Source organism: Cebus imitator, unplaced genomic scaffold (genome assembly GCF_001604975.1).
Source record: "Cebus imitator isolate Cc_AM_T3 unplaced genomic scaffold, Cebus_imitator-1.0 Scaffold210, whole genome shotgun sequence".
In the NCBI taxonomy this organism is placed as follows: Eukaryota; Metazoa; Chordata; class Mammalia; order Primates; family Cebidae; genus Cebus; species Cebus imitator.
The window spans coordinates 3,494,902-3,502,889 of NW_016107525.1; the positions used below are offsets into that span (position 1 = coordinate 3,494,902).

The 7,988-nt window shown below is 35.5% G+C and overlaps 1 pseudogene; it reads left to right on the plus strand.

Moving 5' to 3' along the window:
* Positions 1–7,043: 7,043 nt before the first annotated feature.
* LOC108317853 overlaps positions 7,044–7,988 on the plus strand; it is a 2,385-nt pseudogene continuing 1,440 nt past the window's right edge.

Consider the following 7,988-nt stretch of genomic DNA (forward strand, 5'->3'; position numbering starts at 1 on the left):
ATTTGCTAGAAATACAGAAAAGTACTATGGTGTTTTTCAGTGAACCCAGTCTAAGAAGCTATGCAAATCATTCCTTTTAAAATTTAGTTCAAGAGAGAAAATTTGTTCCTAGAATGCAGACATGTTTCCTTTGATGAGACAATATTATCTAACTGCTCACATTTTTCTCTGTTGTGTTTTTCAAGAAATCCACTGAAGCTTAATGTTTACTCACAGTAATTATATTCACTTAGAGAACTGTTTGAAACTTGTGCTACCCTTTCCTCCATACTTACTACACGTAGTTTCTTTCATTAAAAAAAATTATATTGCACCGAGATACTTTTTATCGTTAGTTTCCTCAAGTCAGTTTTGGAAATAATAAATAAAACTACAGATATAGTAATACTAATAATAATAGTTATGACAGTGTCTGAAATAAGTGAAATGGAAATTTGGAATAATTAGTTGAGTAGAATTATTGCTGCTAATAAAAAGCAACACACAAGGCAGACAACTTTAGTCTCCCAAAGTTTGATCTACAATTGCCCCCTATTTTATTAATATTAATAAAGCTATTGGTTTTAATATGTCTGGTTATCATACTCCAGTTGCTATTATACTTTGTTCTTAATTTGAAGTATTTAATAGCAATTAACTTTTAGAGAATAAGAGGAAGTGGAATTGTATGATTAGAATATAAAGAGGAAGTATAATACACTTAGAGAATAAAATGAAGAAGAATTGTATGATGAGAATATAAAGCTATCACACATGGGCTTTGTCCCTGGCTTGCTTATTAACTTTTATAAAAATCAAAGCATTTTAGAGAGTGCTGGAACTTTATTTTTGTAGATCATCTAATTCAACCTCTTATTTTGCAGTTAAGAGACCTAAAGCTCAAGAAAGGTAAATGTCTTGCAACAGAACACATATTCAGTTAGTGATGAAACCAAGATTAAACCAAAGATTTGGAAGAAATCCATAAAGATCATTATCCCCATACAAAATATGGATTGTCAGTAAATCTCTAATAACTATTGAATGTTTGAAACTTGATATATTTTCTTTATTTTTTCAAATTAATTAACACAAAACACATCCAAACAAGAATGCTTGGATGTGACATCTCTACTGCCAACTTGGTTCTTATTTAGTGTGCTCCAACTTTGAATATGCAAACATCCATCCAATTCCACAAATCAGGAAACTTGGGGTAATCCTTGAAACGTTTACTCTGTATCAAATCCACCACCAAGCTCAGCTATTTTTGCCTTTTGAATTCATCCACTTTTTTCAGTCTCCACTACCAACACTCTAATCCAAGTTACCACCATCTCTTTTCTGAAATACTACAATATCCTTCTAATTGGTCTATCTACATCCATCTTACATACCCACAATGCAGTTGATTAGAATGCTTTTTTCCGCCAAAATATAGTTAGGGAAACACTCACACAAATATATTTAAAACCTTCAGCAGCTTTCTATTCCTACCAAGATGAAACAAATATATTAACATTGTATGAAAGACCCTATATTTTTTAGCCCCTTAGCTACATTTCTACCTTGATTTTTCTCTTCTCTATAGCTAGTTGGGTTTTTCTTAGTTACTCAGATTTACCATCTTTTCTTTTCCCCCTATGGTATTTGCACTTGCTTTGCTCTCTGTTTGGATCTCTCTTCCCTGTTTATTTGGCTTCTACCCTTCCTTCAGAGATAGACGGTCCCTATGATTTGATAATATGATATGATATTCCATTTTTCCTGCATAGTGTTTATCCCAGTTTTACATTTATTTGTGACTGTAATTTGTGATTACATTTATTTTCTCCATGTAGTTTTGCCTCTAGATCTAAATCTTATGTTACCTGTATATATGAATCTTTTGTAGTTTTCTTTAACATTTTATCTCAGGCATAAAGGCAAAATATGGTGCCAATACATAATAAGAACTGAAGATTTATTGAACGGATGGATATAAGAATGGATTCTGAGATGAATTAATATGCTATAAATATGCTAAGTGTTAATAATAGTTATCCTGTATTGAAATTACCAGGCACTATGTTAAATGAACAAGTTATTTAGCCATCATAGAAGCCCCAGTAGATAAGTACTGTTATTACTCTCATTTCCCAGATAATGCAACTAAAATTCAGGATGGTAAGATAATTATCCAAAGTTACATAAGTAATAAGCAATAGAACCAGGATTAAAATCCAGATGATGACTTTTAACCACTAAATTACACTGTCTCCAACAATAAAATATAAAAGTGAATAATATATATGCTCTGTCAACAGACTGTTGATAAATTATTTTATAGCTCTTCTTTGAATGACATCAGACATGATAAGTTGTTAAATCAGAAAAAATAGGTTTTATATGGATATGTAAATGGTTGATAATTTATTTGAAGTTTCTAACAGTATTATTCTGGTGGTAAAGTGAAAGCCAAAAGATAAATCTCTCATGACAGAATGTCAGAGACTATCAGAGAACAATATATCAAAGTGCTAGCAGAAAGCAACTGATTAACTCAAATTAAATAATTTGAAGGGAGCTTAATACATGGGCTATTTACAAAGTAGCAAGCATGTAGTAGCAAAACCACATAATACAAGAATCTGTGGTTAGTAACCTGGGGGTGGGAGTGAAAGAGTAGGTTACTTCCTTAAAACTGAATGGGCAAGGGGAAGAAATGGTTAATGGAAATAAAAGGAAGAATAGGATTTGTGTGGGGACAGCATCCTGATAGAAACTATGACCTTTAGTCAAAGGACGCAGCCAATCCAGGAAATCTGCAGGGAGAAGACCAAGAGAATATATCTGCTATCCTCATTCTTCCCACTCCTTCTGATCTCCTACCAGAACTTTCCATTAATCAAAACCAATCCAAAGACAGAGGACATGGGGGTACTTTTATATGATTCATATAAGTCAGTCTCTGGAACATACAGCAGGGTGAAGCATGGATATAAAAGATATGTGAGTGATATCAAACACAGATAAAGATGGAGACACCCTAAAAAATTTTCATCACATCTAAGTCACATATTTTTTTTTCTTCCTATGTAGGGCCAGCTGCACTTCTCAGTAGTGCTAGTAGAGATATGGAAATGAAAAAGGAGGCCATGGCTTGGAATTTAGCTTTACTATGTTGCAATAAACACCTCTTTAATGTTCCAAACTTTCTAAGTCCTTTAAGACTCACCCCATGTTGCACATATTTGAATTCTTAAAAGACAAATGGAGCCTTTAATTTCTCACAATAAGGGTTTTAGTGACATTTAAGGCATTCGGCAAGCATCATTAAAAAAAATTTTCTGGCCTGCATTACCTTTCTGACCCAAGTTGCATTGAATATAGGTAGGTAAAACTAGTTGTTCTGCCTGGTTCCCATTATATTTGGTATGTTATGAAATAGTTCTGACAATAGACAACATTTTAAAAATGCATGTTAATACATAAGAAAAGCTTCAACTTCCAACTCTTTGTCACACAACAAACCTGATTAGTTACCTGGTGAACACAGTAAAACTCTTTGTGTGTAAATTAAATTGTCTTATGTTTTTTGATGTTCGGCTAGATCACCCTGTGTTATGGATGGCAACTCCAATACCTGGAATATAAGAAAAGGTATTACCAAATATTAATGAAAGTTGCACACCTTAAATCTGTAATATCCAAATGAATATATACTCAAGGTTTTCATTGTGTCAGAATCTGAAACATTTCATCTTGATTAGTTGTCAATTTCTTATGCTAAATTTTATATTGCTGAAATTAATAATGGCAATAATTGTAAAATCAAGCAGGAATGCTAATAATGGGTTTCAAATATATCATTTTGGAATGATTGGCTGAGAAAATATGAGGATATAAGACAAAGTGTATAAAGATATTATAATAGAGGCTCAGAAGAAATAAAACAAAACTTTAGAAATAATTTCAAACGAGGGCGCTTTTGGAAAAGAATCCCAAAAAAATAAAAACTTTACAATGATTCAAACTTAAATTAGTTAACGTTGAATTAACCTAAAAAATTAATTATATCCAATTTTCCTTTGTTGAGCATCTAATCTTCTACTTACATTTAAAAAAAATTATTGAGAGAACTAACATTTTAGAACCAGAAGATCTGATGTTTTGCTCATGAATTGTCTACAAAAAAAGATTTATGTTGTTTATTTTGTCTACTTTTTAAGAATCTTATAGAAGTGAGTGGAAGAGAAAAACTGAATAACATAGACTTGAACTGTGCAGGCCTATTTATACATGAATTTTCTTCCACCTCTACCACCCTGAGACCAGCAAGACCAACCCTTTCTCTTCTGCCTCCCCCTCAGCCTACTCAAGGTGAAGACAATGAAGTTGAAGACAATTATGATAATCCACTTCCACCTAATGAATAGTAAATATGTTTCTCTTTCTTATGATTTTCTATTTTTTCTGAATTTAACTTTATTTTTCTCTTCAATTTAATGTAGAAGAACTACATCATCATCTAGATAAGTTTCTTTTGCAAGATTACAAATCTCAAGAATCTTCTACTTTGTACATTTTTTTACACTTTTCATGTTTTCTAAAATATATACATATCAATTAGGATTAAGTGGTGCTGTTAAGTGATTTAGACAGGAGAGAACTTTATTTCGCTCTCACATAAAAGAAGGCCCGAGATAGGCAGAAGCAATGCCTTCCCTCTCTGAATGGCAGCAGTGGTTACAGGTTTGGAATAATGTTCATGCTCATAAGACCCAATGAGCCTACGGAATCCAACTTTTCACCAGGCTCACTTAATCTTATAGAATACGAACAAGAAAGAGCACAACAACATGGTAGCCTGAGGTTGTTTCAGCAGGAATCTTTACTACATTTTTCCAAGCATGAGCTCAGGTATAAGTAAACCAGATCATCTAGACTGGTACAGAAACCATCTGGTTCAGAAGCTTCACGTTGTATAAGAACAACTATCTTTTGAAACAGCCAATAACTTTAACTTCTAGGGATCTTTGCAATAAGCAACAACACGTTTAAGGAATTCCAAAACCAATGTTTTCCAATGGGCATGTATAGTACTTGTCACAGTCTTCCTGGTCCAGATACATTACCAATTAGGGGTCATTTTCAAACATAAACAATATTGTTTAGTATCACAGCTGACATTTCATTGTTATATTGCTTAGCAGGCATCTAGAGAAATAGTGCTGAAAGGCAAACTCAAAGCCATTTTAACCAGGTAGAAAGTGAAAGGGTTTGCTAACCTTTTACTAATAGCAGTCCAGGTCAGTCTCACAGTATCAGGACCCAATCTTCTATGTTGTTGCTCTGCCACTAATAGCTTCTGTTTCCAAGATTTCTTTAAAGTCCAAGAAACCTGCTAGACCTCTAGCCACCATAATCATGTTCCATAAGGAACAAAGAGAAGCTGTAGGAAACTTCCTGGAAGCATCACTCAACACTTCTAAGTCCATGCCAATGCCCAAAACTTGGTCATATGGTCACAGGTATCTGCAAGAAAAGTCAGCTATATTGCTAACCTTAATAAATTCAGAAATTCTGTTACAAAGAGATAAAGGAAGAACAGATATTGGGTCGAGCAATTAGAAATCTGTCCTACACCTGCACATGGTGGGAAAAATGAGCTTTTGATGAAAAAGGTAAGGCGAAAAAAGTCATAAAAACTGGGAAAATACATGTGCTTATGATTTGAAAATGCTTTTTGTCAAGCTGTTTTCTGATTAAACGGTAAAGCTTTTCAAATAAAGAAATTATCATTCTAGAACATTAATTCTCTAACCTGAAAAATAGTTATATCCCCATCAAGTGTGAGATGTAATTAGTATAAGATGCGTTTTAACTTATTAGTTCTAGGTTAAACTGTATGAAATTGGTGGGTTTTGTCATCAGAAACAATTGCATATTGGCAATTTTCTACAACCTAATCTATTACAAAGCATCACAGCTTGTGAATGATTTACTTAAAAATACAAATTAGCACAGATTTAGGTTACTGTCTAATAAAATAACTATTACAGTTTAGTTCCAATAATCTTCATTAAGTGGGAAACGAGTGAAATCGCAACTGACATATTGAGAATTGTATCTTTATCCTTAAGCACTTTAAAATTCTTTTTCTGTTCCAAGATAAAATACTTATTGTGGTAGACTGAAAAATGGCACCGTAAAGATTCCCAAGCCCTAATCCCTGGTTTTATGCCTGCTTATGTTAAGTTAAATGGCAAATGAGAATTTGCAGATGGAATTAAGGTTACAGATCCTAAAATAGGGAGATTATCTGAGTGAGCCCAATGTAATCAAACGGACCTTTAAAAGTGGAAGTTGAAGACAGAGGGGTAGGTCAAAGAGACGGATGATGGACGAAGTAACAAGAAAGGTTCAAAATGGGACAGAGACTTGACCTACTATTTCTGGCTCTGAAAACAAGGGGCCATGAGCCAAGAAATGTGGACAGCCTCTAGAAACTAGAAATGTCACTCAGCTGACAGCAAGGAAGGGGGACCTTGATCCTTCAACTGCCAATAATTGAATTCTGCCAACAACTGATAAGCAAGGAAATGGATTCATCCTTCTACCCATGCCACCAGAGCCTCCAAAAAGGAAAGAAGTCCTGACAATACTTTTATTTTAGCTCAGATGAGACTCATGTCATATTTCTGACCTGTTAAACTTTAAGAAAATATATCTGTGCTGTTTTAAGACACTGATTGTGTGGTAATTTGTCACAGTTGAATAGATAATACATACATTTACCTCAGTAAAACCTCAAATGTAAAGGAATTATCAAAGGAAGGTCCCTAAAGTGATTTAAACCATATTTTTAAAAGTTCAATTCTGCCCTTCGTGACACCGGCCTCCCCTCGCCGTACACATGCTGGTCCCCCACCTCCTCCCCTTGCTCGCTCGCTGCTTCCCGCCCTCCCCTCAGTGCAGGACAAGTGGGCTTCCCCTCAGTCTCTCATGAATATTGAGAGGCCCATGTTGAATTTATCGAGCTCCATTGTGGAAGCCGAGGCTCACCACATCGTGCAGCGCTGGCGGCCGTGGCGGCTGGTACCGAAGTCTTGCTCCGACAGTGGCCAGTGGAGCCTCTGGCTGGGTCAGGAGCCACAATGTCTCAGGCTGTGCAGACAAACGGAGTTCAGCCATTAGTCAAAACATGGGAACTCAGTTTATATTAATTACAATGAACACCTCAGGAGGCGGTAACAGATGGCTTAGAAATTGTGGTTTCACATCGAAGTCTACACAGTGAATTAATGTGCCCAATTTGTTTGGATACGTTGAAGAACACTATGAATGACTACAAAGGAGTGTTTGCATCGTTTTCGTGCAGACTGCATCATCACAGCCCTTAGAAGTGGCAACAAAGACTATCCTACCTGTCGGAAAAAACTAGTTTCCAAAAAATCCGTAAGGCCAGACCCAAACTTTAATACACTCATCAGCAAAATTTATCCACGTCATGATGAGTATGAAGCTCATCGAGAGAGTATTAGCCAGTATCAACAAGCACGAAAATCAGCAGGCTCTCAGTCACAGCATTGAGGAAGGACTGATGATACAGGCCATGAACAGACTGCAGCGAGGCAAGAAACAGCAGATTGAAAATGGTAATGGAGCAGAAGATAATGGTGACAGTTCACACTGTAGTAATGCCTCCACACACAGCAATGAGGAAGCAGGCCCTAGTAACAACGGACCAAAATATCTGATGATTCTGAGCTTGATATTGATAATCACAATGCAGCAGTGGCAATTGATCCAGTAATGGATGGTGCTAGTGAAATTGAATTAGCATTCAGGCCTCACCCTGCACTTATGGACAAAGATGAGAGTATACAGACAAGATACATAAAGACTTCAGGTAATGCCGCTGTTGATCACTTATCCAAGTATCTGGCTGTGAGGTTAGCTTTAGAAGAACTTCAAAGCAAAGGTGAATCAAACCAGATGAACCTTGATACAGCCAGTGAGAAGCA